We start from the raw sequence: 24708 nt of genomic DNA, 5'->3' as shown, positions 1-24708 counted from the left end.
CTCTTGAATGTTATAGTCTTCATATTTTTGTTGTTGAAAAAAATTCAAAGGCTTAATGACGTTGTCACTATTTTCCTTTTTAAAAATGTTTTTTAATCATGAACATGAGGCCTAGGTTTTCTGCTGAAAGAAAAGAAATGTTTCACTGTTGCCTAGGGACTCTTCCAACCATGTGTTCAGCTACAGAGCTGTTTGATCATTTACATCAGTCTTAGGACCCAAGAGCCAGTGGAGACTCTGTAGGGTTCTCACATATGGGCAGACCTACAGAGCAAAGTGTTGTCTCTGGATTTGACAAAACTGCTACATTATTCTTTCTAGTTTTCTGTTTAACCTGACATCAACTCTAGATAAATGGTTTGGTTGTATGGGACTCTCATTCTGGTGACACTGCTCAGTGGATCACAGACAAACTTCACTACATCAAGGAGATGTTTCCAACCAGTTCATGTTTCCAGTGGCCACGTGTGCTCTTGGGGCACTCACACCAACGCTGATCTGAAGTGCCTAAAGAACTTCTAAGGAGTGGACACACATCTATCCCAGTTTTCTCTAGCCACTAGATTTTACACCACCAAGTTAGTGATTATTTATAGGGTTCTGTTAAGCCCCTAATGAAAGCCATTCACAATCTTTTTTGCCAATATTTTGCTTCAGTCTGTTCCTATAGGTATTATGCATGACAAACTTATTTAGTCTATGGTATGCATCCCTCACAAAATTCCACAGTTAACATAGATTTTCTTCTTTATGTCCCTTTGAATGTTTTAGTCAGAATTTAGTAGGATGACATAAGGTTTCTATTTTACTCATGAATCCCATATGTGGATTGAGGGGCATAATAAAAGATCTCATAATCTGGGTATATTGAAGTTGGCACAAACTTCATAAAGGAAGTCTAATACAGAGGGAAAGGATAATCCAGTAAACATAAAGAGCACAGAAAAGGGCTATTTAGAAGGAAGTGACATTTAGAGATTCTAGCAGGTAGTAAAACAAATAATTACCATCAGGAAAGTCTATAAGCCATGAACAGACATTTCTCCAAAGAAGTCATATAAATGGCCAAGAGACACATGAAAAAATGCTCAACATCACTCATAATCAAGGAAATACAAATCAAAAACACAATGAGATACCACCTCACACCAGTCAGAATGGCAAAAGTTAGCCAAGTCAGGAAACAACAGTTATTGGTGAGAATGTGGAGAAAGGGGAACCCTCCTCCACTGTTGGTGGGAATGCAAGCTGGTACAGCCACTCAGGAAAACAGTATGGAGGTTTCTTAAGAGCTTAAAAGTAGAGCAACCCTATGACCCAGCAACTACTCTACAGGTACTGACCCCAAAGATACAAATGTAATGATCCAAAGGGACACATGCACCCCAAAGTTTATAGCAGCAATGTCCACAGTAGCCAAACTGTGGAAAGAACCGAGATGTCCATCAACAGATGGATGGATAAAGAAAACGTGGTATAAACACTACATCAAAAACTAATGATGTAATGTATGGTGATTAACATAACAAAAAATTTAAAAATATATATATATTCAAAAAAAGAAAAGAAAAAAGAAAATGTGGTATATATATATATATATATATATATATATATATACACAATGAAATATTAGCCATCAGAAAGGATGAATACTTACCATTTACATTGATGTGAATGGAATTGGAGGGTATTATGCTGAGCGAAATAAGTCAATCAGAGAAAGACAATTATCAAGCGGTTTCACTCATATGTGGAATATAGGAAGCGCCACAGAGGATCATAGGGGAAGGGAGGGAAAACTGAATGGGAGGTGATCAGGGAGAGAGACAAACCATGAGAGACTCTTAACTATGGGAAGTGGGCTGGGGGTTGCTGGAGAGAAGGTGGGTGGGGGTTGTGAAGACTGGGTGGTAAGCATTGGGGAGGGCGTGTGATGTGGTGAGCACTGGGTGTTAAATGCAACTGATGAACTATTGAACACTACATCTGAAACTAATGATGACTAATATGTTGGCTAATTGAATTTATTTATTTATTTTAAGATTTATTTATTTATTTATTTATTTATTTATTTATTTGACGGAGAGAGAAACAGTGAGAGAGGGAACACAAGCAGGGGGAGTGGGAGAGGGAGAAGCAGGCTTCCTGCTGAGCAGGGAGCCCGATGTGGGGCTCAATCCCAGGACCCTGGGATTATGACCTGAGCTGAAGGCAGACGCTTAACTACTGAGCTATCCAGGCACCCCTGGCTAATTGAATTTAAATAAGATAAATAGAAAATAAAATCCACTGGAGCAAAGAGAAAAAAAAAAAAAAAAAAGGAAAGTCTATAAGCAAGTAGCAGGGTATTTGCCAGAAACAAATGTATAGGGTCAGGATTCAAGACCCTGGAGACTGGTAAGATCTAAGCAAAAGTGGCTTGAAATTGGGATCTAGCTACCACAATTACAGGATACAGGCCACAAGAAGTCAATTTTCCAGAACAGAACTAAGAATGACTTATTATAGAATTCTGATCTAAAGTACCTTAATTCTTTATAAGTAGGGTCATGATGACACTGACAGTTTAGGGAGAAAAGATAACTTAGCTTGGAGGAGGAATGATACAGAGACAGACACTGATATTTTGCTATAATATTAACTTCTGTGATACTGGAATCCAAGTGATAAGAATCACAAACAACTCACTGGTTATAGTGAATAGTATGTTAAAAAGAAATTGAACTTTTCTGGGTTTATCCAATAACTCATCTCTTATTTTCCAAATGCTATATTGCTTCTCATATATGATTTGTATTCTTTAAAAAACACAGTTCTTCATTGTCCAAAGCTCTACTGTTTGCTTTTAGCATCTATATTATACATATTGAAATTACCCATAAGTTATATTAAGAAAATGTTCTCTATCACATAAGTGATACTGAGTTTGCTATTCAACATGAACATAAGGGTTTTTTTCATGTTGTATCAATATATAAATTTTAATAATATGTCTACAAATGATTACATTTTCCTTATATTTTATTCCTTTAATAAGTACTTGTTTTATACTGTTTGAATGCATAATTCTGTTATTATATATTGAATTATAAAATAGAGATGTGATTTCTAGCCCCCAAAGGCAACATTATATAAAAAATAGCATTCAAATTCAAAACTATATATGAATAACTAATATTACATAAATTGACCTGAGAAGATTGGCAGCATGACTATATAAAATTGCTTATACACAAATGAGTATAAATAAAAAATGATAACCTATTAATAACATTATTCATGAGAAGTTTATAAAGCTAAAAATTCTTGTGGAAGGAGAAATAATAACACTTATTACCATAAGAGAAACTTCCTTAATTGGATAATAGATGAATATATATGTTCAGTACAGAAAATCTCAAAGAGAGGATAGAAAGAATGGTTATGTTTATTTAAAATTAAATTCATTAAATTTAATGTTTATTTAAAATTAAATTCATTAAAATTAATTTCATTTTTTCTATTCCTTAAAGAATCATAAGCCCATCAAATATATTCACTTTATTATGATATTTTTTCAGAATAACACTGATTTTGATATATAATTAGATACATAGAAGGAATTAAATTATTTTATAGATCACACATAGTAGCAATATGGACTAGTCCTTAAATTATTAAGGATTACTTATCAAAACAAACTACATGAAATTAAATAATTTTGAACTAATTCTCTTTCAATTAAATTTATTTAACATTTTACTATTCTTTTCAAAAAAATAATACTGGATCTCAGGCATCCTCTTTTATGCAGTTGAATATACATTGCAACAAAAGAGAGTAATATTCCTAAAACATAATTTTTTTTCATCTAGTCATTCTCTTGATAAGGAACATTCAATGGTCCCTTCATTGCCCATTAAGTAGAACCCAGAGGTGATGGGCATTTAATCTTAAAGTTTTATCGACCTTAGAGGTCATCTTGTCTGAGAGCCTACTTAATGTATATATCACCTCTGCATTTCATCAACACAAAGAGTGAAGTCAGGGGAGTTATTTTGCATCTGGGTGGTGATCATGGCTCTAATCTCAGGGTGGCTGGGGGCTGTCAAAGGCTCTGTTTACATAAAATCAGCTCTTGGTACTTGAATGATGCCACTACACTATAGCAGAAAGAACTTGGTGATTCTGGAATTAAATAAAACTCTACTTAAATCCCAGGTTTTAAGCAATTACACACTGAGAGAGACCGGATACATGCATGCATGCTAAACTCTTCTTTTAATTCTTTCTGTGCATACAGATTGAATTTCTCAGCTTCTTTGTAAGTTACAGGTAACCAAGAGACTAATTTCAAATCAACCTGAGTGAGAATGATTTGCACCGCTTTCAGGTCTTAAAACCACCCAAATATAATCTTCCATGTTTCTCCCCATTCATTCATTGGCTGAACGCAAAGGACTTTCAGGCTATATAGGAGAGAAAAGCTACACTACGATAAGCCTGGGTCTCTAGATGATCTAGAAACTGCCTGACAATTAAGAACATCATTTTTTAATTTTACTTCATTATAAATATATTTATAATTATGCACTTAATTGTAAATAAATTACAGTAAGTGTTGTGTTTGCTATGGAAACTAGTGTCATTTTCATTAATGCAGTTGAAATGTGAATATACCACCTAAATATGGTTATTATAACATTAAATAGTCCATGTATTGCTAAGAGTAAGCATAATAATGCTCAACTTTATGCTTTATAACTTTTTACTGTTTGTTCCCAGAAATTTCTTCAACATGGCCAGGTTCAAGACTATGGTATATAACAAACCAAGTTTACTAATCGTCCCATATTAAGACATTTTATATCTTTTAAAAATCATCATTGTTATTTTCTTCTCTGTTTCACAATGAATACTTTTATTATTTTTTTTTAATGATTTTATTTATTTATTTGACAGAGAGAGAGAGACACAGCGAGAGAGGGAACACAAGCAGCGGGAGTGGGAGAGGGAGAAGCAGACTTCCCACGGAGCAGGGAGCCGATGCGGGGCTCGATCCCAGGACCTGGACTCATGCATGACCTGAGCCGAAGGCAGACGCTAACGACTGAGCCACCCAGGCGCCCCCACAATGAATACTTTTAATTTCTTTTTTTTATTTAATTTATTTGAGAGAGAGAGAAAAAGAAAGAGGGAGTAGCAGAGGGAGAGGGAGAAGCAGGCTCCCCACTGAGCAGGGAGGCTGACATGACAGAGGGCTCCATCCCAGGACCCTGAGATCATAACCTGAGCTGAAGGCAGATGCTTAACTGACTGAGCCACCTAGGAGCCCCCCCTTTTTAAATTATTAATTTATTTCTTTGAGAGCAAGAGAGAGAAAGAGGGAGAGGAGGAAAATTTCTTAACCTTCCCTTGTATACTATTATGATTAGCCTGAAATTCTACCTGGAATATCCATTTATAAAACAAGGATTAGTTGGGCATCAACTATATGCTATGTTCAATAATCTATGAGCACCAGGGATAGAAAGATAAAAAAAACCCTGTAAATCGAAGTCTACTATAAAAGGCAATATAAACAGATATGATACTAATATAACATGGGCTATAGTAAACATACAGTTCAGTTTTTAGTATTATAAACAATATAATTGTCCAGATATACTCTGAACTTTGTAGAGTATGATCAAGGTATCATTTCCTTTAGGACATGATATTTACAGCATTCACTCAGTCACACAATAAATAAATACTCAGTGAGCATCTTCCAAGTAACAGGCACTGGTAGTATTTAGAATAAATACATACTGTTCATGCCTTTATGGGGCTCATTGATTAAGAGATTACTGAATGAATAAAACAGCCTAAGGAATGTCAATAGAGTTTTTACAAATATTTTAGTCCCTTGTTCTTTTCTTCCCCTTTCCTCTATCTCTTCTGGCCATAAAATAATTCTCTAACATCCATATAGTTTTATGCACCACTAACTCACAGAATCTGTGAGACCCAGGTACTCCAGCACAATTTAAGCTTATTAGCATTGCAATTCCCACCAAAATGTAGAATTTGTCTTGTCAAATGGTTGGACTGTAGGACAATAAGAATGAAAATGAAAGACTTAGCTATAATAGATTTTTAATAAATAGTTGACATGATTTGGTGGCAGCAGGATGAAAGAGGAGTAGCAAAAATTATTCTGATTTTGAAGCATGAAAAATATTGTTATCATTAATACAAAGAGTGAAGTGAGTAAATAATTTGCATATAGGTGGTAATGATGGCTTTGAGGTCTGATTTGGGCAACCAGAAGGAAACATTTAGAAAGCAGCTCTAAAAAATGGTTTTGAAACAAGGAACATCTGATAACTAAAGTACTAAAGTGACATATCAAGACAAACTATAGAAAACAGAGATTAATAAGGACAAATCATTTCATCCAAATAAGTGATTAAGTGGGACAGTATTCAAATGTTTGTACTTCTCTAACTTAGGGTGATATACCTAGGGGTCCTAGATGTAGTTGTGCCTTTACCCAAACAGATCATACATGCTGCAGAAGTTAACTATATTGTTGTTAAATATTTAAGAATAAATTATCATTCTGTGGTCAGTCAGAAAAACAAAACTATTCTAGGTATTTCACAAAAAATGATTTAATATAGGGTGTTAAGTATTTATAAGACCATTCAACGCATTGTAGGAGTGAAGGTTATTAGCTCTGCAGTATCTGGACACTAAAAGTCACAGTTGTTGTAATAATAAGGCAGGAGGTTCACTGGGGAAAGCCACAGGTTGATGCAAAATTTCTATCTGCTGAAACCCACACATATACCTTTTACTATCAGAGTAAATAGTCTTCCATTCTCATTGGTGCAATCAATGCTGACAAAGGAGTTGGGTCATTTAGACTTTTAGCTCTGTGTTATAGCACAGAGAGCAGGAATAGAACTAAATACCAATAGGAAATCTGGTACAGAAGCATTAGTTTGTTGGCTATTGAAGGCTATGTTTCAAAGAAGATGTGGTTCAATATGGTTGATTCACCAAAGTGCAAGCTGAAGAACTCAATTTTACCTCTTTACCCTAGTAGTGATCAGGTTTGTGAAAGCCAACACAGGAATCTCTAAAAGTTTAATTTTATAACAAGGTATTTAGTGAATTGATTATGAAGGAAGATGTAATAAGAACAGGAATTTTTAGTGGTTATTCGTTCATTATGTTACTCCCCACTAGACTATATGTTCTTTGTGAGTAGGGAGCTTCTCACTTTTGATCTCAAGTTCACATGAGCTAAATGGAGAATAATAAAAAGATGGCTTTTAAGGTTTTATTCATGTTATTTATCTTTATGAAAGACCTTTTTCTTCTCTGCAAATATTTTTTTAAAGATTTTATTTATTTATTTGACAAAGAGAGATAGCAAGAGAGGGAACACAAGCAGGGGGAGCTGGAGAGGGAGAAGCAGGCTCCCTGCTGAGCAGGGAGCCCGACGCAGGGGCTCGATCCCAGGGATTCCAGGACACGGGGATCATGACCTGAGTCAAAGGCAGATGCTTAATGACCAAGCTACCCAGGCACCCCTCTGCAAATATTTCTTAATATTTAATAAATAAAAATATTTAATAAATATAATTAAAAAGTATTTAATAAATAAAAAGTATTAATAATTGCATAAATCAATAGCAAAATGAAAACTCGGGGTCAAAATTATGAACCTAGAGGGGATAATCCCTAAAAGGATTACTGACTCGTCAAAGAAAAATGGATTTGTTTTTTGTATAGTTTTTAAGTATAGTGTATCATGTTTTATCATACACTATTTGAAAAACTAGGAACAGTATATTCATTCACCAGGCAACTTGAATCAGAAAGCTCAATTAGGGGCACCTAGGCAGCTCAGTCGATTAAGCGTCTTCTGCCTTTGGTTCAGGTCATGATCCCAGTGTCCTGGGATTGAGCCTCACATCAGGCTCCCTGCTCAGCGGGGAGCCTGCTTCTCCCTCTCCCATTCCCCCTGCTTGTGCTTGCTCTCTCTCTCTCTCTCTGTCAAATAATCTTTAAAAATTAAAAAAAAAGAAATCTCAATTAAATCCAGAAATTTAATTGAGAACATTCAATTAAAATTCAATTTAAACTTTAGGAGCAGTGTCCATTAATAGGGGATCTCTTAAATAAATTACATGCTGTAATATTTAGCCATTAAAATAAATAATGTTAATAGCAATGAGAAACATTTACTAAGTGTTTACTTTGTGGAAAACAGTTTGCTAGGTGCTTTATTTGCATTAACTCTATAAATAATTTATTAGGAATATTAATAGTATTTTATTGTATAAATTTATAATATAATAAAATCTTTTAAAATAAAGATACTTCTGTAGAGAAAAAAAGTAATATCAAATAAGCTTTTGATGGAAGGTTAAATAACATTAAGTAGGTATTTTACAGCCATTTGATATGAATCCTGATATGTCCTCATTCCATGCAAATGGAAGTTTTTAATTATATGCAGAATATATGTACTAAGACCATTTTGTTAATTATTTTTACTGAAAACTCTACATACATTATCAATTACATATCCCCTTATAGAAGGAGAAAATTATTACTTACAATAAGCTCACAGTAAATATTAAATATATATCATAAAAACTAAAACTGAAAGAGTGATTCATGCCTATTATATTCCTCAGTTTTTCCAACTTACAAATGCTTAATTCTAAGCATACTTAGGATCCACTAGATCAAATATTGATTCCAATTATAAAGAGAAATCATTTCAAAATATAATTATGATCACAAAATGAGAATTTTGGAGTTTTATTCTACATAGATTTCTATAAACAATGGTATGACATCAACTTCATTAGAAGACAGCTTACGTTTAAACCCATCATACCTTTCTATACTTTCCTTCTTTTGCATCCTTAATTACTTGTATGATAACTCTTTGCCACATTCCTAAGAGTCCCAAAGGACTTATTCTAATGGTCCTCATCTGCAACCTTGAACATATATAACATCTTATGCTGACTGGAAATAGTCAAAGCACCTACTTTGTAGGTTCAGAGACAACAAATCAATGCATGATAAATTACACCATTCTACTTTTGACTAAAAAACAGGAGGTTAAAGTGTTTCTCATTATTGCTACCAAGAAAAAAAAGAAAATTTTCTCCCTTTGAAAACAGATGTTGGTTTCTCTTCTTGACAGAATATAAGTTTGTCTATAGAAAGCATCCAAGACATTCTTAGTACATTTTTTTCATAATAATCTAATCAGTCCTTTAAAAAATAAATGTAAGAAAAAACTTTATATGTATTCTCTATAACAAGTATTTAAACCATTTCATATATCTACAAAGAGTTGAGTAGAGAGTATATTAGGTACAGAGACTTTATTCCTATTTTGTGGTTCTTATAAGGCAGACAGATATAAATGTGAATAAATATATCACAAAGTACTGTGCATTTGCAATAGTACAGGAACAAATATAGAAAATATTAGCAGTTAATTATGATGGAGTCCCCATGTTGGTAGTGGATGGTGGGCAAGGATGCTGAGAACAGAGTATAAATGAGGGGGAAAAAGTTATGGATGAAATGGAATTTAAACTTGGTCTTGATAAATGAGAAGAATTATAGTAAATAGATGGATTATAAAAGCAACCCATGTCGACTGAATATGATGGGTGAGGTCTGAATATTCCCATGTATATAACTTAATTAGAGAACAGAAATTGAAGCATATAAAAGCATCAGGACAGGAACTCAAATATGGGTGTAGCTATCGACAACTGAGTGCTAAAATAAAGCATTCACAATTGACTTTGTAAGTAAAAAAGAGAAATTAAAGGATTCTGAGGAGGAAACCCGACTTGCAAGAGAAGATGGGAAGTCTACTAGAATTTGTAGGAATGATGTTGCAAGACAATTTTGATAGTCTAAGTAAGAACATGTAAAGCCCTGAACTGAGGGGAACTAGCTGTAACAGAAACCTGATAGCTATTGGTATAACTCTAGCACTTGGCTATAGTGAATTTCCCCAGAAACATATCCCAAAACAAACATGCTAAAGAAAATCATATGTTATAGGGAAGGCCAGCAAAAGAAATTATGTGCATTTGTATGTATGATTTTTTCTTTTGTTTTGGATGCTACTTTTTTTTTTTACACTACGGAAATTATCAACTTCTGTGCACCATAAAAAGATAAAAAGACAAACGTATTTTGGGCTTAACTTACAAATTAACATACAAAAAATCATCAAGGACATCTGTGTGTGATACCTCCCCCACTAATGTGTCAAAAAGACCACCTAGCCTCTTAAGAATGTGCCTGTAAAAGACAGAGAGGAAAATGTTCTCGTCAAGAATCCTTTTTCTTTTTCCTACAGCAACATTAATTACGTTGTCAGCTAGAGCCAAAGAATGAGATAGGCAGAGGTAATCTGATTCTCATCTTGTTTAAACTTGTCAGTTCTAAAATGAAGTCAAGAGTTAGTCAGGGAAAATGGAGAAGGTCTCCTTCCTCATTGAGAGATAAATGGGAAGTCCAACTCCTGAATTTTTTTTAAGAGGAGGGTCACTCTCCAAAAGACAATTGTCTCTTTTCAAAAGTATTACTAATTCAGCCCTTCACATGACAGCCTCCCAGAGGCAGAGAGTGACGTTTTATATCAGGAGATACTCCCATCTTCAGCATAGCTATGCATCATCTGTTGTGCCTTTGACCCTCTGCTAAAAGAGAATGTATCTCTAAAGTGATTAGGAGCTACCAAGACTTACAAATTTTTAAGTTGAACTTTTGCTTCAACTCAGTGTTCTTATTTCCTAGCTCTGCTGTTTCATGTGGCCTGCTAGGCAACTCTGAAGAGAAGCTGATTTCAATAAGCATTTATTTGTTATAATTCTGACTCACAAAATGATCTTTGAGATTATATATATAATATTATATTATATATAATATATAATAATATAATATAATATTATATAATAATATTATATTATATTATATTATATTATATTATATTATAATAATTATATATAATTAATATGTTATATAATATATTATATTATATATTATTATATTATATTAATTATATTATAATGTTATATTATAATATAATATAATAATCTCCAGAGGAGAGAAAGGAAGAGAGGGAAACCTGAGAGAAGAACAAAAATGAAGTATGAATGACTAGATTACTCAATGATGGGAAGGTTAGAGAGTATGATATATAGATGTGAAATAAGAGGCTGAGAGGACAAGATGCATATGATTTGCACCAAAGATCAAAATATTCTGAATGTGCCACGTAGTATAGGGAGTTTAAATATAGATCCTATTCAGTCAACAAATTTTTTTCCTTCTGAGTGTGAATCTCCATCCCCGCTTCAAGTTGTGTATCCCTAAACTTTTTTCCTCAAATAAAACCTTTTATTTCTTCAAGTGTTAAATGAGTGGAATGAAAAGAAAAAGGCCTTTTTTTTTTTAATTTCTCATTTCCCAAACAGATTTGTTATCCCAAAGAAAGTAAATAGATTCAAATAATTACTTACTGAAATTATCTGAAACAATGCTTTAAAAAACCCAATGCGTGAATGATTTTATTGTTGAGATTAATATATTTCGCCAAATTCCACCCACTATTCCACACTGCTCTGATTGCTCACATTATTCTTTTAATTAGATAACTTTTTAAAGTGTGTTCTTAAAAGAATCTGGTTTAAATGTCGATTTTTTTAAGAGAAGCTTAGATACATGAGTACTGACTTTATGGGAAAAAAAATCACTTGAATCAAGACATAAGGTTTGTTCTATTCACCAATGCTGTGCCTACAACTTTGATAAAACATTCCAATGAGACCAAAAAAGTTAACACTTCCTAAATTCAGGTTATCTCCACATGGGCTGGGAGATAACAATTTCTCTAGTATCTTCTTCATAACCTGAATCTTAAAGGTCAGTTAATGATGGCAAATGGATAGTGGAAAAAAAGCAACAAAAACAAAACCAACAAAAAAGTTTTACTGTCAATTAAACAAAAATAAAATAACCAGCCCATATAAGTAACAAAGAATCCCGATTTTTAAAAAGAAAGTGCATTTGCCAATTTTTTTCTAATCTCTTTAAAGTTTTTCAATAGTTCTAAATTAAATCCCTTTCACCCTTATCTCTTTATCCATCAGAAAATCCGAAGGGTATTTGGATTCAGACATCCATTGCACCAAAGATCTTTCATTACACAGCACAAACAAGCACTTTTATTGAACAAGAACCCAATTACTTAAGCTAGCTTCAGGTTTCATTCTACCCTGCGGCATCTACTTTGACAGAAGCCTACTAATCTCTTCTGATGGACGTTGCTACATATCAGTCCTGATACACAGAGATGATTTCTAACATTCTTGAGAGAACCACTGATTAAATAAACTGAGATGCCCATCTCAGCTTCCTTGGACCAATGAATAACAATGAGAAAGACTTCAGGCAGACATGGACCCTCCTCCACTGTATAAGGCACCAGTAGAGAAAGAGTTGAAAAAAGGAAGTATCTACTCAGAGAAAATGACCAGCATTTACCAAAGTCCTGTACTGACATTGTCTGAGATTCTCTCCAGTTTGTTTCTGCTCTTTAAATGACTGTCATACTTCCCACATTTTGCTATAAGAGAAGAAAATCAATTCCGTAAGGTTCTTATACCTTTGCTACTGCCATTCTTGTTTTCAAACTTACTGATAAACAATTTTAATGACTTGAATTTTATGTCAGTAATTCTCAACACTAAATGCACATTAGAATTATCTAAGAACTTTTAAAAGAGCCTGACACCCATCCCTACAGATTCTGATTTAATTCATCAGGATTGGAAGCTGAGCATTATTTTTTTTTTTTTAAAGTTCTCCAGATGGGAAAAAAAAAAAGGGAAAAAAAAATTCTCCAGATGATTGTAATATAAAGCTAAAGTTGAGAAGCATTACTTGATGTAAATAGCAACAAACAAATTTGTTAATTTTTATATTAGAATTTTGAAGAGCTGTTAGGAACCATTTAGTCTAGCTTCACTTACAATGCAGGAATATTTTAAAGAAAAGCCTCTGAAAAGTTACACTAATGAATATATTGTTACCTCATGGCAGTCTATCTCTTTGGTCTCCTTTTAACATTAAATCTTTAGAAAAAGTCCCCAAGATACTTCAAAGTATCCATGTACAAGACTGCTCATGACAACATTGTTCATATTAATAAGCTCAATAATATCCAATAATAAAGAATTGGAGATACAGAGAGAGAGAGAGAGAGATGGACCCACCCAATATAAATGAGAATAGGGAGAATAACTTCAGTGTAAAATATTTTAAGGATGTAGCTATGTTCGTATATGTACACTTATTTTTTCTTAAGATTTTATTTATTTATCAGAGAGAGAGAGAGACAGAGGTAGGCAGAGGGAGAAAGAAGCAGGCTCCTTGCTTAGCAAGGAGCCCAATGTGGGACTCGATCCCAGGACCCTGGGATTATGACCTGAGCCGAAGGCAGACACTTAACCGACTGAGCCAGGTGTCCCCATGTATGTACACTTATATACATAATACCTTTTTAAAGAATATGGTAAAGATTGGTTTCTAGAAATATAAGGTTAGGCTCTTATTTTTAGTTTACACCTTTTAAATTATTCTGTATGTAATCATTTGTATGAACTGCTTTCAAGTATTTCAACTAGCAGAGGTTATTTGGATATTGGGATAACAAACCATTTATGTCTCCTTTTTTAAAGTTTTCAGTATTTTCCCAATACTGATATGAAATTAGCTACTCACATTTTTTCTTGTGCTACCATTTAGAGCTAATGAAGTTCTACATGATGGCCTGTTGGCTATTTGAAAGAAAACAATAATGTTTTCCCTTGGTGTAAACTCATTTCAATTCTTCATATTCTTTTAAAGATTGTGTACTGTGTGCTTAATATTAATGTGCTGGCATTAAAGGATATGAACATAATTTCACCAGTTTCTGCCATGAAGAAGCTCATATTCAGTCAAGGAGATAAAAATAAGAACAAAAATTAAAAATTAAAAAATAGTAATTTCATTGCAAGTTTATTTATAAACAAAGGAAACAAACACATACAGGGGAGTCTATTCTTTCAAGATGGTGGGCAAGTCTATTCTTTCAAGATACAGGGAGAGTCATGTTGGTAAATAGGAACGGAATACTTTTACAAAAATTTACTTTTCAAGTTAACAGCATTTTTATGTGTTATTTTAATTCACTTTTAGAACAGTACCAGATATTATTATTCCCAATTTATAAATGCGTAAATGGAAGCTCATGATATAATGGCTTTAAGATCCTTTTCGTCTCTGAACATGCTCTGATTCATCAATGTTGCTCTACAATAGCCAAGAATTAAAGATATTTTCTAAATGTGGTCTGATCAGTGCAGAGGCAAGTGACTCTACCAGGTCCATTGATTTTAAGACTAACACCTCTGACAATTTGTTTTAGAGTGAAGAGAATGGGAGGGGGGGAAAAAAGATCAAAGAAGATGGGTATATGGAGGAATAAGCAGCTAAGCCTGCCTGGAAGAGTCAATGATAGCTTCAGAGAGGAAATAGGGTTGGCTCAAACTGAGATTTGAAAGGCAAGGTATAGTATTATACCTTGCTATATATATATAGCCAGGGAGGCAAAAAGTGGGGCTTTCATTCTAGGCACAGGAAGTAACACCACCAGAAACACTGCCTGTTTAGGCACTAAGGATGCTTTCATACTGCGTGAAGTTACAAGGACAGGAAAAAAGGGACAAATGGGAGTGAAGTTAGAAAGGTAGATAGAAGAATGACCATTATTATCTTGGGGATTTGGATATGATTTTACAGGCAGTTGATCAACAAAATAATAACACATTTTATGTCCTGGAAAATAACTGTGTATTCAGTAGAAGTTAAAAAGGAATAAAAACTTGTATAATAGAGATGCTCTCAGCTAAAATAAAACATCCACATAAATATCAGTAGTTTTTAAGTTAAAAAGCCAGTTTATTACTTTTGTAATTTTTACTCCCTGTCAGGAACACAGTCACACACTTTTGTGAGAAACAACGGTCTTCTTCGTTAAGTTATGTGTGATATAGATGAGTCAACAGGTGCCTCATATGACTGCTTCTGGTTAGGATCATTTTCAAATTTATTTTGACATAATATTTCCATCAGAATATTATAAGTCAGTTAATAAAAAAAAATGTCAAACTTCTATTACAGGTCATTTATTGAAGGTTGTTTACTATGATTTCTTTGCTTCCAATTTCTTGTCAAATGAAAAGCCGTATCTTAGCTTCTCCCGAACAATTTTGAGCTTTAGCTTCTATAGTATAGATGTCTACTGCATATTCTAAAATTGGGATCCCTACTGGGAACAACAGGAAACCATGGTAAGGAAAAAAAATACACAGAAATATGTATGAAAAGGGAATTTTTTCTCTCTTAGTTTTAATGTTCTTTAAGACAGCATGCTGGTATCCTCTGATGTGAGAACATTCCTCAAAAGACACTAAATTTAGAGTCTTTAAACAATATTCTGTTCTATGAAATTCTTATAAAACATCCACTGTTGAGATTTAAAAAATATGGGTTAATAAGTAGTTTCAGACAAAAATAAAACAAAGCTACTTATTTCATATTTGGAATATGAGACTAAATGTTTTTGTGAGATCCAATGTTAGGGATTACACTGGTTATTTTTACTTGATAGAAGTATAATTTATGGCATCTGTATGTAGATTAATTGTGATTGTTTCATGTTTTATTGTCAAATTTCCTTTGCTAATAAAGCCATAGATAATGAAGCTGGCAGAAGAGATCATTTTCTAGAGTTTTCAAGGTCAGTATGTCAATTAAGCTCTGTGGGCTAATTCATTAGTACTGGAAAAAAATGAACATGCTGAGCAACAGGATATTGCACGTCTGGGATATCAAACATCTGTATTGACTTATGACAGCCTCAAGTTCTCTCTTTTGTCAAGCAATTTAGAGAGGCAAATTACTTTTTCACTAATTTGACAAAGATGAGACTTTTTAAAACTTCATAATATAGGTTCAAGGATGCTGCATCATATAAATCAGTGAACCATGATACACATATTGAGCCAAATTCTCCAAGTACATAAGTTTTGCATGTCATTTAGCAGCAGCATGAATTTGTTTCATTCATTCGACAAAGATTTATAATTTACTGAATATGTACTCTGCACAAAGTTCTATCTTAGCCATGCGGGAGGGGCAAAAAAAAAGAGGTATCCACAGTCTTCAGTCTCAAATACCCTACAGAGACAGATATTAAACAAGTACATGGTTGTTAATTATAGCTGCCATAAGTGTCACAAAGGGAAAGTTGTGCAAAATGTGAGGGCATACAATTGTTATCATACAGTAGCTTCAAAATGAGAAAAACATGTGGTCTGAACATATTCATGGAATAATTTATAGATATTATTTTAATAATTAAATATAATTGAGTAAGTATTTATTGAGAAACTACTGTATTCCGTTCATTCTGTGGGGGTTAAGGATATAAGGAAGTCATACAATGTAATTGGGGAAACAGACATAGGCACAGAAAACTGCTAAAAGCTACAGATATGAGTGGCCCTTGAGGTTAAAAAGATAATACTTTGGAGAGAGGACTCATTCATTCATTCTTAAAATATTTATTGAACACTTACCATTTTTCCAACATGGTCTTGGTGTTAGGGATATATGTCAATAAAATATAACCCTTGTCTTAAAGGACTCACTTTCTAGTGAGTCTAACCCAAGGTGGTTTTCCCCTCAGGGGACATATGGCAAAGTCTGGAGACATTTTTCTTTGTCACAACTGGGGAGAGGACACTACTGTCATCTACTAGATTGAAGCCAGAGGTACTGTTAAACATCCTACAATAAAAAGAACAGTAGCCCCCATGATGAATAATTAAACATCTCAAAATGCCAATAATGCCAAGATAGATAAACCCTTGAGAGTCACAGAAAAATAAGTAATCAATTACAAGTCAGTAGTATTAGTGATGAATGGGGTTATGCTTTAAAAGACTGAGGAAAGTGAAGGATAGACTGTGACATGTCAAGGAGAGTAGACAAGAAAACTCATTTGACTTGGTTACACTATTATGGCAAATTATGGTGAGATACTGGAAATAAAGATAGCAAGGTTAATAAAGAATGGATATGAGAGGGTATTTGAGAGATAAAATAAATATTAAGTTATCCAGCAATTATATGATGAAAGTTTGGGAGGAGAAAGAGTTGAAGTGGATGGAAGAGTCAATGATTTCCTTAAAATTTGTTTCATTTGGGTGGTAGGTTAGATGGTGTTAACATTCACATATACTGGAATGAAGGAGAAAGACAAAGTTTTGAAACTTTAATATATTAATAACTATGACAAAAAAATTTATATGTTATATGTCTGACATATAACTCTCAGCAACATTAAATGTTTGCTCCAAAAGCTTTAACTCTCCTGCCCTTCCTAGGTTGCTCATGCAAAGATACCAAGTGGGCCTCAGTAGCAAAAGAGATGTCTTGGGGCAGGACGCAAGACAGATTCAGCATGAACAGAAGATAAGGCACTGATGAGTTGTGCGTTACACAATCACAAGGAAGCTAATGCAAAATAAGAGACCAAGTCCTTGAGACAAGTACGATTGGGAACTATGCAATGGTGTGTAAGAAATAGCTGATATATCTGGTCTCTAAATATTATCAGCTTTGTTGTTCTCTTAAGTTATTTCCCCTTCTGGTGTCTTAATTTCTACAAAATGGAGAAAATCATAGTACCTATCCAGGAGTGTTGTGGGGATTAAAAGTTTTAATATATATCAATCATTTAAAATAGTAACAACATAAGCACTAAATGCACTTATCATTTGTTATTGACATCATCACCATCATTGTTGTTGAGAAGGAGAAAATCAGCCCCTTAATATCCAGCAACTGGCTGACTCTAACAGCAAGGCCTGGGTGTTGTTAGGAGCTGGCCCTGGCACTCACAGCTAAGAATATGATGTTCTCTTGTTGAATATAAACAATCTCACAGAAAACATGAGGAGCCAGCAATGTCTCTTTGTGACCATGATGAAGTGAGACAAACAAAAAATTCATCAAATAGGGAGTATAAGAGTCAATACTCCAAAGAGTATTTGAGGAAATGGGTAAAATAGAAGACAGATTACACTGGGCAAATTGATGAGTAGGAGATGTGGAAATCAGTCATTTTTAAAGTATGAATGTGAATAGGACAGAGATGGAATTTAATTCGAGGGAAATGTAAGGTTGCAGGAGAGATTACTTATGACAGGGAAAAGTAAACATTTTAGTTTGCTTTAAGAAAGGGTCTGTGGAAAAGAAGGGTTTGAAGATCCAAGAAAGTGAGGAGAAATTTGATGAATTTAGTTCCTAGAGTACATAGAAGAAAGAGATATCAAGAACATGGTTGGAGAACTAACCCTGAAAAGGAAAAGGTATTTCATTCTCTGAAATTGGAGGAGAAAGGGAAATAAATCCTAGTATTGCTAAATGTGAAGGATCTGTGATAGACGGTAAAGAGAGGAGGCAGCAAGAAATTTTATCACTGTTGACTTGTTTTCTCAGTTAGGAAATAATCCAAGACATCTGTTGAGGGTAAGGGTTAGTAGCCTTCCCACCCCCAAACGCCACACGCCTACCCTCTATCCCAGGTGAATCTTTACACCTAATCATGGTGTTGCCAAGATTCACTTCTGGTACTTTGTGTCTCAGCTGAAGATGGAAGTCTTCAGGGGAAATTGTCTACTGTGGACAGGTGTTCAAGAACTCCACCTTGTGGGTGAAGAACTTCAGCACCTGAGTGCACTGTGACTCTGGCAGTGGCACCCACAACATGTACTGAGAGGACCAGAATCTGACCACTGCTGGAGCTGTCACCTAGTGCAACTGACACCTGGGCGCCTGGCACTGTGTCCGGTTCCACTCGATCCAGATCATGATGGTGGAGGAGACTGCAGCTAGCAACTACCCACTGGCAGGCAAGCAGTTCCATAACTCCAACATCAAGCTCTCACTGCCCTGCTGGGTCCCGAGTTGCCAACACAAGCCATGCTTTACCACCAAGAGGCCCAACATCTTCTTTTACATGTAGAGCCTCCCTGTCCCTAGGTCTGCCCAAATAAACTCTTTGGGAAAACCAGGGGAAAAAGAGAGAGAGAGAGCAGTTAAGTGAGAAGATTCTATATTCATAACCTTAATGGACCTGATCAGCAGGGCTAGTAATGTTTCTCTAGAAGTCCTCAGCAGCTGAGATGAAGAGAAGACAAATCAAATGCTTGAACTGATTCCTGTTCTCAGTGGCAAGTTTTCTGTGGTGGAAGGTTAGTTAAGAGGAACAAAGTAATAAAACGTCTGAAGAGAGCCTAGTTGAAATGAGCGATGAATGTGTCCAGGCTCAATAACAGGTAAGCAAAGGCAGCTACAGACTGACTTATTAATGGAGCTCAAAGTTCTAGGTCACTGGAGGTGCAGGATGGAGCAGGCAGGTGGATATGCAGGGGGGGAGGAGGGATGATGGCTAGGGTCAGTAGCAGTGCCAGTGAGGGAATTGGAAGGTTGAGAGGATAGATGGTTTCAAATAAAGAGTTTAAGATTTTGGAAACTGAACAGTTGTAAAGGATAGTGAGATGCACACAATAATCTAGAAATCTGTCTTGAAGCTGGGCAGGGGTGTGGAGGGAAGTAACTAGAGAAGAGTTCCAAGACCCTAGCTGCCAGAAAAGGTATTAAATGTTAATGAGACAAATTTTGAAAAAATTACCAAATATTAGTTATTCTATTTTCTCAGGGAAATAAGATTCCTAGTATACCATAAAAAGAAAGAAGAAAAAGAAAACCCCCTTAATGTTTCATATTATAATTCAGAAAATTTATACTATTGTATGATAACAGTTTCATTAAACTGCAGTGAGAATTATTTTTACAGAATGCTCATATGCTACATATAAACATTATGAATAAATTGCTGGTATCTACTGATAAAACTTTAAAACAGATTCAAAAGATTTAAAAAGCTACATTGTTAAAAGAATGGTATATAATTCTTTTGCTGCTTTTCTATATATGAAATTCTTAATAGGAAAAGTAACTGGATAACTCTGGTGACCGTTGTAAATATTTGGTACTTACACTGAAGCTTTACTTAGCCCTGAAAAGAAATTCAGTATTCTCACTCTTGGTGAAATTTTAAAGAATGACTCATTACACCTAATTGTTCTTCCAGAATGTCTGGCTGTTACAGGTGATTTAGTAGGGCAAAAAATAAAACATACCCATATTTTACTTGCTACAAATAAGACTGTAATCTCCATCTGTATTATGAAATATTAAATCCCATTCCCACAGGGAAAAGTTACCTGATTACATCCCTGAAAAAATACATGTGGGTTAATTCTTAACATCTTAACTTTGCTAACATTTAGTAAGACCTTATTTTAAGGTTTGCCTTTTTCCTGCTGCCGATCATAGACACTAGGGAGAATAATCAGAACCACTAAGATAAGATGGCAAAGAAATGCCATAAAAAAATACTTAAGTAGGATATATTGAAAAAAAAAAACCTTGTGTTATCTGTGCATTCTTAACTGTGGTATATAGAATATTCTTTTACAAAAATTAAGTGATTCTGAGTGGTGTTTACAACCAAAAGATAGGAAAAGTCAACACTTTTTTTTTGTTTGTTTGTTTTAAAGATTTTATTTATTTAATTGACAGAGAGAGAGAGACAGCGTGAGGGGGAATACAAGTAGGGGGAGTGGGAGAGGGAGAAGCAGGCTTCCCGCCGAGCAGGGAGCCCCATGCGGGTCTCGATCCCAGGACCCTGGGACCATGACCTGAGCCGAAGGCAGACGCTGAATGACTGAGCCACCCAGGCACCCCAAAAGTCAACAATTTTTAATTTAATTTTTCTTCTGGAATCCCCAGGCAATATTATAACTGACTCATTTAACTCATCTGAATTAGTTTTTAATAAGCTATCAAAAGGTGAACCAATTTTCTCTAGTTTCTCCTGGGAACTGGAGATAATTAAATGAAGGTTCAATCCTGGGGCGCCTGGGTGGCTCAGTTGGTTAAGCGACTGCCTTCAGCTCAGGTCATGATCCTGGAGTCCTGGGATCGAGTCCTGCATCGGGCTCCCTGCTCGGCAGGGAGTCTGCTTCTCCCTCTGACCCTCCTCCCTCTCGTGCTCTCTGTCTCTCATTCTCTCTTTCTCAAATAAATAAATAAAATCTTAAAAAAAAAAAAATGAAGGTGCAATCCTAACTCCTAAGGATATTTTTTGGTTAATTTTTGAGACTTCTTCCTTCTAATTTTCCATGGATCTATATACCATTCTGACCCCAACTCCACCATGGATGATTAAGAGTTCTGTTTACTACCTTCACTATCAAATATGAATAACTCTTATTTCACAGTTATGATTTACCTGCAAAGCCAAGAACCTTGTCAATTACCTAGCATTATACTCTGTTTTGTTCACAAACAATTCATTTATTGATTTCATATATAAGTAATGAAGCTGAGTTTTATGTTCTTAGCAATTAACTTCTTTTTGTTTTGGTGTATATTAGATTTCAATCCCGAAATCCTTACTCTTGTCTCTCAACTTCCACATATCTATTGGGATAATCAGAAATTATGAATATGCCATGTTTGAGTACCTAGAATTCTGCATGCCATATAACAGCTACTAATCATGTGCAGCTATTGAGCCCTTGAATATGTCACTAGTCTGAACTGAGATGTGCTATAAGTTTAAAATACAAAGCAGATATTGATGTCTTAGCACACACAAAAAAAGGTAAAATATCTCAATTTTTATATTGGTTAGATGTTGAAATGGTAATATTTTAATATATTTGTTAAAATAAAACATATTAAAATAATTTTACCAATAGTATGTATAGTATAGTGGTATGGCTATAAAAACTTAAAAATTACATATGTGATTCACATTTCCATTTCCCATTACAATTTTATGGGACAGTACTGCCCTAGCACAAAGATTGAAATTAGTACTCTCAGTAAATGTTGTATCCTACAAAAGAATGCAGATATGGAGAATATTATAGGAAACCCTATTAACTGCCCCACCATTTCTCATGAGTTTTGCTCATTCTTTCTCTTTGAAAATAACCAAGATTTTAAAACAGCTGTTTAAAGGTACGGATTGACAAGAACCAAGTTTTAAAGTGTTTCCGAGTGCAACCCAATAATTATATAGTCTTTCTGTTGCTTACAACATAATGTGTTATTCTGTAGTAATAACATTCAAAATAGCTGATGAAGTATGAAGTTGAATAGAACCTCTGTATCTTCTAACTCTAGCATTCTTTAGTCATTAAAATGGTTATGGAAAAGCAGACAAAAAAAAAAAAAAAAAAAACCTATGGCTCTCACATATTGACTCTTCTGGTCACAAATGTGCAATGATTCCTCATGCAGCATTTTATAAGTACCCCACTGCTGAATGCAGTAAATGATTCGGCACTCCTCTGGCCATGAATAATTCATAGGGAAAGAACAAAATACCAAAACTGTTGGGTTATGTGATGTTTACGTGGCTTTTAAGACTTATCTACAGACTTATTCCCATTGCTCTATTTTTTACCATATCTTTGTGGGAGGACAATTACTATGATGGACATAAAACCTAAAACAGTTAAATGATACTGCAAAATGCTCCATAAAATTTAAGTGCAACATGGAATAATTTCTCCATTTCTCTAAGTATGATGACTAACCCTGGGATTCATGGAAACATCAAACCTCTGTTTTAAATAGGGACTTTTTAAAATATGGCAACTTTAGCTTTGTAACTATGGATGGTATACAATGTTTAAAAAATCATTGACTTTTGGGGCACCTGGGTGACGCAGTCATTAAGCGTCTGCCTTTGGCTCAGGTCATGATCCTGGGGTCCTGGGATCAAGCCTCGCATGGAGCTCCCTGCTCCACGGGAAGCCTGCTTCTCCCTCTCCCACTCCCCCTGCTTGTGTTCCCTCTCTCGCTGTATCTCTCTCTGTCAAATAAATAAAATCTTAAAAAAAAAAAAAAATCATTGACTTTTGTCAAGTTTCTTCTTTTTCTGATTTCTTCCTCTCATTTTATTTTCTTTAAATCATCACTACTAATCTTTTAAAATAATTAAAGAATCCATATTCCTTCTAACAAGTTACAAAAAACAAAGTGAAATATTTTATTTCTTTTTATTTTATTCTTTTAAAGATTTATTTATTTGATAGAGTGAGAGAGAGAGCAGGGGGAGGGGCAAAGGGAGAGGGAGAAAGAGAATTTCAAGCAGAATCCATGCTGACCATGGAGCCCCCACGTGGGGCTTGATCTCACAACCACGAGATCATGACCTGAGCTGGAACCAAGAGTTAGTCACTCAACCGAGTGAGCCACCCAGGCGCCTCTCTTTTGATTTTATAATAGAAATAATAATATCAGGTTTAAAAAAGAATCGTCAATGTCTAAAACTCTCTGGTTGTCTAGTCTTTGATATATCACATATGTCAATGAGGAATTATCACCTCCAAAACTAATTTCTTACTCCTAAAGCCATTAGGGTCTAAAACCTTTTTTTTAATACTTATGTGAAATTACCTTATCTGTAATTTATACCTACTGGTACTAATTTACATTAGAACTATGAGGGACAAGTATAATCTCTCTTCCATGTAAATTGAAGTACTTTCTTAACTTTTTTTAGCTCTTTATCTTTGTAGGTAATCTCACTCACAATCATTTATATATTATATATGCACAGCTTAAAATATTTCTCTCTGTGCTATAGTTCCATTCAACTTTTTATTTGATATCCAAAACTCCATGCATTGAAAATTAAACCTCTATGCCCAAATTTGATGAGTGCAGTACTGTACTCAGAATGGAATCATCCTTAGATCAGCTTCTTCTTCATTTCCCATATCCCATCAATCACCATGTCTTATCAAACTCATCTCCTAAATATTTCCTAAAACCAATGATTTCTCCCCAGGAATCTCCCCAGCTCTCTGGATTAATTTCTATTATCTCTCACCCAGCTAGAGGTAATGGCTTTCTAAATGGTCTTCCTGCATCCATTCTTGATACCCTCTGTTCATCTCTGAGCAAAGTGTTTACTTAAATATATAAATAAGATGAAGTAACTCCCTGCTCAAATTTTTGCATTGTCTTTTCCAGTTATTTAGAAAAAGCTCAAAAGACTTAAGAGTGGCAGACTACCAGCTACAAATTCTGGGTTCTGCTTACCATGCCCTTGCTTAATTAATTACTCCTCACAGTTCAGATATCAGGAAAAAGACTTTTGCTCAAGAAAGCCTTCCCTAACTTCGCTGAGCACTGTCCATTCCCTCATACAATTTTTTCATCATACCATGTATCTCAACTTCATGGTGTTTAATGTTACGATTTCATATTAATTCTGAAAGAAGGAATAAAACAGTACATTAAAATTAACCTTTAAAATACTTAAAGAAAATGTTTATGTCTAGATCTACACTGTAGCCCTGGTATATATTCATTTAACATTATTCGAGCAAACAACAAGAATTCAAAGATTAATTACACACCCAAATCTAAAAAACACAGGCACACTAAACCACTATAACTCCAGGCAGCATAGAAAAGTAA

The 24708-nt window shown here is 34.6% G+C and overlaps 1 pseudogene; it reads left to right on the top strand.

Moving 5' to 3' along the window:
• The first annotated feature begins 7013 nt into the window (after positions 1–7013).
• On the top strand, positions 7014–19182 carry LOC118015408 (annotated as a pseudogene).
• Positions 19183–24708: the final 5526 nt, after the last annotated feature.

This window comes from Mirounga leonina, unplaced genomic scaffold (genome assembly GCF_011800145.1).
Source record: "Mirounga leonina isolate KUSES-001 unplaced genomic scaffold, KU_Mleo_1.0 Mir_104, whole genome shotgun sequence".
Classification (NCBI taxonomy): domain Eukaryota; kingdom Metazoa; phylum Chordata; class Mammalia; order Carnivora; family Phocidae; genus Mirounga; species Mirounga leonina.
The sequence above is the reverse complement of the archived record's forward strand: the minus strand, read 5'-3'. Positions and strand labels throughout refer to the sequence as shown.